Source organism: Talpa europaea (assembly GCF_964194135.1).
Source record: "Talpa europaea genome assembly, chromosome: 8".
Classification (NCBI taxonomy): Eukaryota; Metazoa; Chordata; class Mammalia; order Eulipotyphla; family Talpidae; genus Talpa; species Talpa europaea.
This window is the reverse complement of record NC_140075.1, coordinates 41,239,879-41,252,043: the sequence shown is the minus strand read 5'-3', so window position 1 is coordinate 41,252,043 and position 12,165 is coordinate 41,239,879. Positions and strand designations below refer to the sequence as shown.

Genomic DNA, 12,165 nt, shown 5'->3' with positions numbered 1-12,165 from the left:
AGTTGAAGGATCCTAATATTCCCGGGGTCTTATACATCTGCTTTCTAAAACCATCTCCTTCCATAGACATCTTTATAAAAGCTCCAGAAAGATCCTGTAAGGAATATCAGATTATCAAGCTGAATATAAAGTACGGAACAAGATCAGTGAGAATCCCTGCTCCACACTGGTCAACCACCTGCATCATCAAGGCACACTCTACATGGGGTGTTGACGAGTGGGGTGCAATCACCGGAAAGCAACTAGGGTACTGAGGAGTCAACCACACCACAGTGCATGGTAGAAGTTTCTTGAACAGAGAAGACAAGAGCAAGTTCAGTGTAAGTCTTCAGCTATTTGTCTTGTGAAACCTAAGAGATGTTTATAAAAAACAGAGCAAAGCCTTCCTTAGCTAATTAGAGAGGGGTCCATACAGTAAGTATTATTTGGGTTCCCATCATAATTCAAAGGGAAACTTTCACAGTGTCCAGAGCCCTTGATGCCATGCAAACAGAGGAGGATGTCCTCAGGTTCCCTGTAGCAGGAACCCACTTGGGTGGCACCAACTTTGACCTCCAGATGGAACAGTACATCTATCTAAGGAAAAGTGATGGTGTCTGCATCATTAATTTAAAGTGAATCAGGGAGAAGCTTCTGCTGGCAGCTCATGGCATTGAAAACCTGGTCATGTCAGTGTCACATCATCCAGGAACACTGGCCAGCAAGCTGTGCTGACATTTGCTCCCACCACCAGAGCCACTGCAGTTGCTGGCCATTTCCTCCTGGAACCTTCACTAACCAGATCCAGGTAGCTTTCTGGAGGCCAAGGCTTCTGGTGGTTGCTGATCCCAGAGCTGACCACCAGCTCTCACAGAGGCATCTTATGTTAACCTGCCCACGATTGCTCTGTGTAACACAGACTCGTCACACTCTCTGGACATTGCCATCCCTGCAACAACAAGGGGCCTTCCCTGAGCGGGTCTCATGTGGTAGATGCTGGCCTGGGAAGTCCTCTGCATGTGTGGTACCCTCTCCCGTGAACATCCACAGGATCTAACACCGGAGCTCTCTTCCAACACATGTCCTGAAGAGATTGAAAAAAGCAGATTGCTGCTGAGAAAGAAGCATTTCAGGGTGAATGGAAGGGCTTGGCTCCCAAGTGCACTGCTACTCAACAGGGGCTCACAGACGGGTCTGCAAGCGTGCAGGTGCCCATTGAGCCTTCCCAGCAGTTCCTTGCTGGAGTGTGGAGACCCTAGCCGCCCCTGGAGACTGCTTTGCAGCTCCCACTGCTTATACCACTGAATGGGTAGGAACAGCCACCGAGTGGTCTTAGGCTGCTCTTACACGAACACTCAAATGAAAGTGAAAATAAGGTGGATAGAAAATAAACAGTTTCTAAGGGGGTTGGGGGAGAACAGAGCAAGGCTCAAACAGTGGAAGTTGCAGAAGGGAGAATCTCCAGTAAGGGAGGCCTCTCTACTGGCTTACCTGACGGGGATGTGCTGCCTCCACAGGAAGGCTGGGTGCTCTGGGGGATGCTGTGGAAGGATTTGTCCATCATATAAGGGCTTGGAGTAAATTATTGCTCAGGCCCCTTCACATTCTAATATTCCAAGTTCTCTAATCTTCTCCGTTTAAACCTTAATGAGTTGGAGAAGAATAAAGGAACCTCAGCCATTGCATGGAACAGGAGGGGAAGTGACATATGGTCAATGAGGAGGAAAAGGTGGAGACAAGGAAAACAACTCTGTGGGCCTCTCCAGGCATCTAGGTTTTCTCCCTTCTCTTTCAGAGAAGTTTCAAGTCAGATGACACCACTGGTGAAGAAGGGCCACCTTCTTCCAAATCCGACTGGATTTGGTTACTTGCTTCATTTTTACAGGCTTAAATATAAAAACAGTATCTACCCACTACAGAGGTTGAAAGTGTGCAGTTCTAGCATATACAGTCATTTCTGTCCTTTCTCCTCTGCTGCTTAAGGGGTCTCACTGACTACCTGGCCAAACCTCTTCATTCTTTAGATAAGGAAACTGAGACCCGGAAAAGTCAACTATGTATCCCAAGGACATGCTTATAATTACTAGCAGAGCTGACCCTGGAGCACAAGTGTCCTGATCTCCCATTCCGGGTCTTTCTTCTACCAAAGACCATTTGTATCCACTGGGGATACAAATACCAGTTTCTCCAACAAATCCATAGCATAGAAAGTAGATTAAAAGAAGTGTAAAAGAATCAACTAAATGCACTGGTTGGAACTTGTTTGAATCCTCATTCCAAAAAACTGGCAAGCAAAAAAACAAAAACATTTTGGAGACAATTAGCAAAACTGAATATTAACTAGGTATTAGATAATACTATTCATTAAAATTTTTATTAACTGTGATAATGTAGCATTTGTTTTAAGTTCTTATCAATTTGAGGGCATACTGAAATATTGACAAGTTTCAAAACATGATATATTAGATTTGCTTTAAAATCTCCAGAAAGTGAAGAGACGTGGTCCTGGATGAAATAAGATTGGTAAATGTTGGTAATTGTTGAAGTCAGATAATGGATACAGGGGAGCTTAACATGCTGCTCTGTCTACCTGTGCATTTACTTGAAAATGTCCACTTTTGAAATGTTTAAAAGAAAAAATGCTAATACAGACTTAAGACTGAGCAAGTTGGGCCTCCCCGGTGGCGCAGCGGTTGAGTGCTGGGTTGCAAAGCTGCCCTCAGCCTCTGCAGCACCGGTTCGATCCCTGGCTGCTCCCCGGCCACCAGAGGAGGGTCCCACGTGGCGCACAGACCTCTCCTGCCACCCGCTGCTCCCCTCAGCAGTGTACTTCGGTCCTTCTGCCTGCTCTGCTCCCCGCTCTGGCTCTGGTGAATTCTCTCACCCTCCTGCGCTTCTGACTGTACCCAGTGCTTGTATAAATAAATAAAATAAATAAATAAAAATAAATCTTTAAAAAAAAAAGACTGAGCAAGTTGAATGTAGAGCCTCTCCCCTGTCTCCAGTATAGTTGCTCTGGGTGTGGGAGTTGGGAAGATGGCCTGGGCCTGGATCACTGGGGCTCTTCCAAGTCCTTCACTCACCCACAAATCTTCTCACTCAAGATGCCCGGTTGGGGCAGGAAATCACACTGTGCCTTGTACATATTTATCCATGTGTAATTTAACTGCAAACTGGAAACTTTCTAGTATAATGGGCCTGTGCTGTGTTTTCCATTTTCTGATGTTTTGTTTAAAATTTTTAACCCTCACACTCACACCACGTATAAAACGCAGTGATGTCAGATGCCATGCTAGACTCACAACAGTTAGCTGTGTCACCAGCTTTGTGTTATGTTCTCACCCTCCCTTTGTGTTATGTCTTCCTTTACACACAGGCACATGCATGAACACGACATGAAACATTGACTGTGCAAGATCCCAGTTGTGCAAAAGAACAAATTTCCCAGCTCATCACAAGAACAAAGACCTATCATTGGATCCAAATGGATACTCAACTACAATATGCATTCAGAGCCTGGTTTGGTTTGGGACCTCAGCTCTTTCCTGTTAATTCTCTCAAAGGACTTGAATAAGTTGGATTTTCATAGTTAAAGAAGTTTTGTCTTTAAAATGACTTTGGGGGGGGCCTCCCTGGTAGCACAAGGGGTTAAGACGCAACCTATGAGGCTGCCCGCAGCCTCTGCAGCCCGAGTTCTATCCCCAGCCAGCCAGGGAGGAGCCCACACAGCGCAGCAGACCTCTCCTGGCTCGCCTGCTGCTCCCCTCAGCAGTGTGCTTCGGTCAGTCTGTCTGTTCTGTTCCCCACTCTGTCTCTGGTGAATCCTCTCACCCCCTTCACCTCTGGCCTGTACCCCAGCTCTTGTATGCACAAACAAATACATCTTTAAAATGACTTTGGATATGAATGCATTTACCATTGGAATCTTTTTTTATATTTTATTTTATATAATTCTTACATCATTTTTCATTTTTGCATAATGTATGCATTTTCATTTTGGTTATATTCCCCATACAAGGAATCCAAATAGGCAAGGAAGAAGTCAAACTACCACTATTCGCAGATGATACAATAATATACATAAAGAACCCCAAAAACTCCACAGAAAAATTAAACTAATCAATCAGTTTAGTAAAGTGGCAGGATACAAAATCAACACACAAAAATCAGTAGCCTTCCTATACACAAACAATCAAACTGAAGAAGAAATCAAGAAAACCATCCCTTTTATCATTGAAACAAAAAAAAAATCAAACACTTGGGAATAAAACTAACAAAAGAGGTAAAGGACCTATACAAAGGAAACTATAAAACACTGTTAAAAGAAATAGAAGAAGACACAAAGAAATGCAAAGACATCCCCTGCTCATGGATTGGAAGAATTAACATTATCAAAATGGCCATTCTACCAAAGGCAATTTGCAGATTCAATGCTATTCCAATAAAAATTTCAATGACATTCTTCAAAGAAATAGAACAAATATTGATGAAATTCATATGGAACCATTGAAATCTTGACCTCATAACGTGTAGTACTAAATTCGAGGGCATTCACAGGCCTCTACCAGATGACTTGAAATAAACCAGAAATGAAGGGTGGCTGAGAGAAAGAAAGCATCAACACAGCTTTGGGAAATTTCTTAAAATGATTGTACATAACTTGCTCACAAACAAAAAAACATGTAACATTGCTTCTACCACATTTGCCTGCTCCCTGGCCCTAACCGTCCCTGTAATCTTGTACTACTATCATCTCTCTAGTCCATGATTTTTCAACATCTCTCTAGTCATTCCACAGATTCCTTTGACAAGTCAGAAACTTGCCAATAGTGTTGTTGCCAATGTTGTTGTGAAGGAAATAGGAAGAGAAGCATCCCTCTCTGTACCAAGGTTTGGAAATCCCAAAATAAAACATGTAAGAATTCATGGGGTTGGATTCTAGCCCCCTAAACACTAAGGAAAGCATTCATTAATAATTACAAAGGAATACATCTCTAGCCCCCTACTCCCCTTAATGCAGACCACTGCATTATGTAAAAGCACCTGTAAAAAAGACACTGAATAGAAGTTAATGTGAGTTCAGGGACCATACCTCTCCCTTTGTGTCTCCCTTTGTGTGCATCTGTAGCATTCATTAAGCCCTGACTGCATACAAAACCATCAACAGGATAGCTGTGACTCAAGAACCTACTGTGGCTCTGGCCCATATAGGCTCTGCCTGAGAAGTTTATTGTCTCATTGAGGAGACTTAAAACAGAAGAGATGAATTTTTCAAACTGAAGGAAAAGGCACACTAACATAAGGCAAATGAATAACCAAGAGTCAGGAAAGAGTTGGATTAAGGCCACAATTAAATCAACATAGGCAACAATAAGTAATTCCTTCTATTTGCACAAGGTTTCACAGTTTCCTAAATATTCACACTCATTCACTTTTTTAATTTAAACAGTTTTATGAAACAGTCTTTCTCTCCCCCAGTTTCTCAGAGAGAAAACTAAGCCCCATGGAAACAAGGTGACATGTCCAAAGCCTCTGAGCTAGTAAGTGGCAGAGCTGAGCAGAAAATAATTCAGGGCTCTAATCTGCTGACTTCTAGTAATCGCTATTTCCACTTCCCCACATTATCACTCAACACAGTATATCTGTTCAGAGTTTTACTTTTACAAAGCATTTTCACAGACTCTATATTATATCATTTGGTCCTTTCAGCAGCCCAGCGCGTAGGCCAGAGCAGAAATGCCACAGGAGAGCAAACTAAGATCTTGGTGAGTTTTCCTGCCTGAAGTCACCCAACCAGAGATTGTCATGTAACCTGACTCCCAGCACAGGGACGGCTCCTTTCACACAGAACTATGATATTGGGGAAGGTGGGGGGAGGGAAAAGAGAAAGGCCAAGTGCAGCAGGGGACTTTCGCTTTCATTTCTTCCTGGATCTGCACCTGTCAGGTACATGTCAAGCCCTGAAACTATCAATAGAAGAGGAGAGGGACTAAGATACAAAGCAGCCTGGTCTCTCAGGAGCTTCCTTGCTTTTTAGAGTATCAGAAATGGTGGGGGTTTCCTCAAATCTCACCATACCCCAAATCACCATGCACCCCATGACTTGGATCCAGGCGATGGAGTGGAATGGTGAATTTAAATCACGTCCCAATCTCCCAGGGCTAACCTGTCTAGCCCGTCAGTGGAACTGCCTCCCCAGTTTCTCATGCCTTCTGCAAAGAAGGAGAGAAGATAACCCCAGGGTGAGCAGGAGAACCACTTTGGGAAATGTATTCCCGCAGCTCCCAGGAAGGAGCAAGCTAATTGGCTCCAGAGGCGGCGGCAGCAGCGCGGGCAGGTTGGATTGCACCGTTCTTTATTGACTGGTGCAGTCACTTGTTGGGAACCCGTGTTCATTAGCTGTGTGTAAAGTGATATTAGAGGAGAGACACGGGGTCCTGAGCTGAATGATTGAGCGCCCCACCTGATGGGAGGTGCATTATGTAAAAGCACCTTCCAGAGTAATCGAGTTACTTAAGTGGATGTGTTGAGCGTATCTGAGAGGGTGCTGCAGTGAGAATGCAAGATCAGGGGCGCTGAGATGTGAAAGGTGACTCTGCCTCAGCTGAAACAAGCCCTCAGCCTTCTGATACCCATTCTGCACTCCTCTCTCTAGCCATTATCCGTAACTACACGGCCTTCCCACTTTGGTTTCCCTGGCACAGGTGGATAAGCCAGCTAACAGGAGCTGTTCGTTGAGCAGACCCAGGCAGAAAGTGAAGAGGCCAACTCTTCTGCCTTCACATCTTCCTTAGTCCTTTCCCGGACATGAGAAAGCTCACTGGCTAATCTCTTAGCTTTAAAAAATTCAAAGAATTCATTTTCTAAACAGTTACTACTAGGACATTGTTGTTTAAAACAAAAGTAGCAGAGTTCCTATATTTGCTTCCATGACCCCCGCCTTTGGAGGCACAGAAAAATAGGAAAACTCTGCTTAGTTAGCATCAGATTTGTGCTGAGAGAAAATAGAGCACTCCAGCGCCCACAATGAGACGAGTCAATGAGGAAACATCGCCATCACCGTGGCTCCACAAAACCTTAGTCATTGCTCACCTTCTTTTCAACCTAGTTCGCTGCCCTCAGAGTCCCCTCCTCTTACCACATCTTTCCAGTGAAAGGGTGATATTTACACCAAAGCATACCTCTGGCTTTACCACCACCCACCCTGCAAGACCTGAGAAGCCTCCAGTTCCTACCAAATCATCCCAGCAGCCCTCAGAGGGGTTTCCTAGTTGCTCCAAAACCAGAGTTACAGACTACCCATGTCCTCTGCTCCGATCACACTTACAGGGCTATAGAGGTGTCACTCATCAGAGCTGACACTGAAAGCGGCAACTGTGTACTCCTGAACGTAGGAATCCCAGTCACTCACATAAAAGGGGCATGGCTGGGGCACACTCACCATCCCCAATCCTCCAGACATGCCACATTCCATGAAGAGCACAATCTCAGCTCATTCCCAGACCAAACCCACTTTCTATGGCTCCTAATCATCTACACAAAGCAGCCCAAACCCTCCAGAGTGGCATTCAAAGCCGCTATCCCTCTGCCTCCACTGCAACCCTTCTCCCAACCTCGTTCACACACCCAGCTCATAGCGCACCCCCTTGAGACTTTCAGTACACATGCTTTGATTCTCCATGCCATGGGCTTTTCTCCTGAAGTTTTCCTAAAACTGATCCCCTGGATCCTTTTGAAATCCAGGCAGCCCCTCAAACCAGAAGACCCAGTTCCAGTTCAACACAGAGGCTTTGCTTCTCCCCTCACAGACCAGCTTCCATCACAGCAGGGGTGCACTGTGCTCCCTGATGTGTGCTCTGCGGGGCAGGGACCACATCTTTACCTACATCCCTACCTTCAAGAGCACAGTATCTTGCACATAGTGGGTACTCAATAAGGGACTATTGGGCTGAAGAAGCTACATGCATCTAAAAACTGATGCCTTGGGGAAAATGAATCATTTGGGTCTAATGGTGCTCTGGGAGACAGGACCCAGAACTGGCAAGGTTTGACAAAGTTAGGATTGGGAAATGCCGTAAGCCTGGTTCATGGGATACCCACATGTACAGTCTTTACCATCACTGGGAACCACCCAAAATGGAGAAACAGAGTTGAAGAAAAGAAGTAGAAATCAACTCAACATTTCAGAAGTCTTCTAACAATTATACATATCTGCCTCTGGGAATGTTCAGGGGAGATCAGGGATAAAGGAAGCTGCCAGAGATGTTCTGCATTGTTTTAGAGGATGGGCAATAATCCACCTACCCAACACCTGTGAACTCCAATGTCTTCCCCTTACTGCTCCAAGGACCTCCACCCCCACCCCATCGCCAAGGAATTTGAAGGTTGCCAAGTTCAGCCACTCAACTTCACTCAACATACTCCCCACTCCTATGCTACGGAGTCTCTAGTCCCGAGGACAGTGAGGACTCATGGAACCTTCAGCGCCCCTCACCACAGCTTTGAACTTTTAAAGCAGCTGTTGCCAAACAAAGGCAGTAGATCACTCATCCGAGTGTCTATCCAGCAGGAAGTCTGAAATATTTGACAGGCCTTAGAAACAGCCACTTGCTCAGGGCAAGAAGCTATTTATTAAGGACACATAGAAAAAGATACTAATTTCGCTTGCTATGCTGAATGTATTTGTCCCTGGAGGGCAAGGAGAGGACTATTTATAAAAAAGGAGGGAGAGAGGGAGAAAAGGAAGGAGGGAGGAAAAGGAGGGAGTTAAAAATGGAGAGAAGGAAGGGGCTATTGTGGCCTGAAGGAAATCTATAATAATTTAAATACGCTGTTTTAAGAGTGTAATCAATTTGAAGCAGACAAATTCATGTTCTAATTGTCTAACTGCCCATTTCCTAAATAGAGAAGCACTTGGGATTGTAAGAGATCCCAAATAATGAAGAAAAACAGGTAACATCCATTTGTCACTACAGCGCTCATGCTAGAGACAGGCTAATGAAGCTGGCTTGCAAAGTGTCATTTATACTTTGCTCTTAAGGTTATCTGAAGCATTTTATTGTCCTTCATGATTTGCTCTTTTAAGGTTTTCTAGCACTTTCACTTGGAAAAATCACCTTTGCCAGTAGTGGCACAATTGGACATACAAGTGTGCTTTCTGCTTCAATTCAGAATCACACACATGCAATTATTCCGTGACTTTTCCAAGCAGCCATGTCCATGATAGTGACATGGCAAAGGATCCCACCCCACAGTTCTTCTTTCTCTTCTGCAGATTAATGATATTGCATGTGTCTGTTAAAATAAGTGTGTTTGGCTGTCCTATTAGGTATATTATTCTAAATGGGTTGTCAATCAGATTGTCCTCATTAGGAATTGAAAACAAGTTCATCAGGGAATAGATTTAGAATGGCTAATGATGTTACAAAGCTGCCAACCCCTATTCATAAGAGAAATTAGCTCCGTGATGTCTTAGGAATTCATCTTTTCCTTTCTTGTCCCATAAAATTTGCTCTAATATAGGCCTTCCCTGCATTGGGCCTACACAAAAGGCTTCCCTTTTCTATCTCTCCCCATTTCTAAGAGCCTACACACACACACACACATACATACACACACACAACTTTGCTCTTTATGTTGACATTCAACATAAAGCACAGAATCACCTTGCTGGGTTTACCCCCACTCCCATCCTCCTACCACCACCAACAGCAAATTGATGTCCCAACATCAGCCCACAGTTACCAGACCCTACACTGTGTTCTTCTCCTGCTTGAATGACCTTAGTTCACATCTCTCCCTGTCAGAGACCTACCCATTATTCAATACTTTGTCAAAATCTTGCACTTCCAGGAGGACTTCTCATGCCAAATAGAATTAATCTCTTCTTCCTAGGCTCACTTCTTTGAACTCTGCTTATACTTCTCTTACAGCACAAATACAGTCTATTTTTTTTTTAAAAAATTACGTAAGTATCTACCCTCTCCTCCACTAGCACAGAAGCCTGGGAGATAAAGGACTGTCATGTTCTTCTTTGCTTCCCAGGCAATACCTAGCACTGGTGGATCTTCCATATATTTTGTGGTTACAGTGAAGTGCTAAGGAATCATTCAAAAGAGATATGAAACTATGGACAATATATAATATTAAGTAAAAAACAAAAGCATTGAAGTGTTTACACTGTGCTGCCATTTATGTAAAGTAAAATCAGACATGTACAGAGATACATACAGATATAAATAGACTGAGCTCTGTAATTTCTCTCAGACGATACATAGAGAGAGAGAGTGACAAAGATAGAGACAGAGACAGAGAGAAAGAGAGACAGAGAGAGAGAGAGAGACCTCTAATAACAGTGCCCATTGGGAGGGGGGCAAATATACAGGGTCAATGGTGGGACAGAGCCTTACTGTTTGAATTTTATTACCATTGCACATACAACCTTGTGCATATATTTTCCACATTACCTATTCAAAGATAACAATTCAATTTAATTAAATTGAAAGTAATAAAATGAATGTTTGATTTTAATTGAAGTTGAACTGAACAACCCTGAAATTAATAATAAAACTGGCCAGAGTAGTCACATTACCCATTCCCAATGAATTCAGCATTCAGAGAGAATTTTATTCCTCTAATTATATGGTAATCCAATGCCAAATTGAATTCATTAGTTTTAATAATAGCAATAATAACTAATATATTTATAAAATTAATAGATCAGATACGGTAATTTTATTGAGAAATTTTATCCAGGAGTATTTCAAATCTTTCAGCTTAGAAAATCAGTTCACTAACAATGAGAGCTCTAACAGTCATAGTCTTTGGCCTGGTATTATTATTGGAAAATGTTGCCAAATAAAAAAAGTTGAAACATTGCAATAACTACATCATTAAATCTTACAATTGCATAAATTATATCAATAAATCCTGACTGGATAAAGGGAATAAAAACTGTCCTTAGAGTTCAAGGTATGATATAGCCTGAGAAAAGTATGATACATTCCATGAAGAACTGGAGCACAGCATTTGGAGTCCAGAGGTCCCCACACAGGGCTGTGTGACCAGGTGTGCACAGGTGTGCAGAGAAAGTCATCCCTCTCCTACTTTCCTCCAACAAGTGAAAGCACTCACTCTATCATACCGACTCAAAATGCCATGGTTCCTTCCTGAGCTACTTCTCTATCCTTCCTTCCCTCATGACCTGTCAGCAACTACATGAGCATCCAAAAGAAGGTCAAAAAAAGGAGAAGAAGCCCAGAGCGTGCATGGACAGCTAGGTGCCCTCTTGGCCCTCTCTGGAGAAAAGACCCTGCCCCAAGACTCCCAGGGTTTCATTGTTTTCATCATTATCTTAGCCTCTGGAGCTACAAATGTGACACATGGCTGTTAAATTATCCTGCCATCTCTAAGACCCCTTTTTAAAGAGTATGATGTATGAACAGCCCTGAAACCCCATGCTGGAGGCTCTCAGTGGAATGTCAGGGGCAGAATGGAGACCCACACAGCAGCGGCAATCCTGGGGGACACTAATGAGGGGCAGGGCCAGTGCCCAAGAGAAGTACTACTTATTATTAACACATTAGCCCTACAGGGCACTGTGCCAGTTTTAATAAGCAACCAATCTGGCATGCCTGCTCGGCTAGAAAAAATCTGAAAACACAGGGGCAAATATCAGCCTATCCTGTAACACTTTGTTTCCAGCAGGGAATGAAAAAATACCTTTTTTGCTAATCACTCAAGTAATCTTAAGGACTAATGCTAATTATAGACATGACTGTTATCACTCTCCACAATCATTCTAGCTATTACAGAATGCATACTAAATATACTACCATGGAATTCATGCGAACACTAAAAATGATCGTAAGAGATTTTGTTCACCATTATATCCCTGGTGACTAGGCTGGGATATGGCAGATACCTAATATTTGTTGAATTTATCTTATACTATCTGGTGGATAATATACTATTTAAGGGAAGAAACTCAATTTCTTGAAACAGGATCTCTGACTCCCATATGTTTTAATCTGTATATGAGTTTACTTAAAAAGAAAGGAGACAGAAAGAAAGTCAGTAATGGACTCCACCAGAAGAAAGATACTGTACAACAATCATACAAATTTAATCACAACTCACCTTGCCCTTCTTTCTGTGGCCTGCCCTCCCTGTAAAAGCACAATGAGC

At 43.1% G+C, this 12,165-nt stretch overlaps 1 pseudogene across 1 annotated transcript in view; it reads left to right on the top strand.

Moving 5' to 3' along the window:
- The first annotated feature begins 328 nt into the window (after positions 1 to 328).
- LOC311175257 (small ribosomal subunit protein uS2B-like) overlaps positions 329 to 12,165 on the top strand; it is a 29,346-nt pseudogene continuing 17,509 nt past the window's right edge. Inside the window, exon 1 of the transcript in view lies at positions 329 to 1,187. The product of the transcript in view is annotated as a small ribosomal subunit protein uS2B-like (transcript). The remainder of the gene's footprint in view (positions 1,188 to 12,165) is intronic.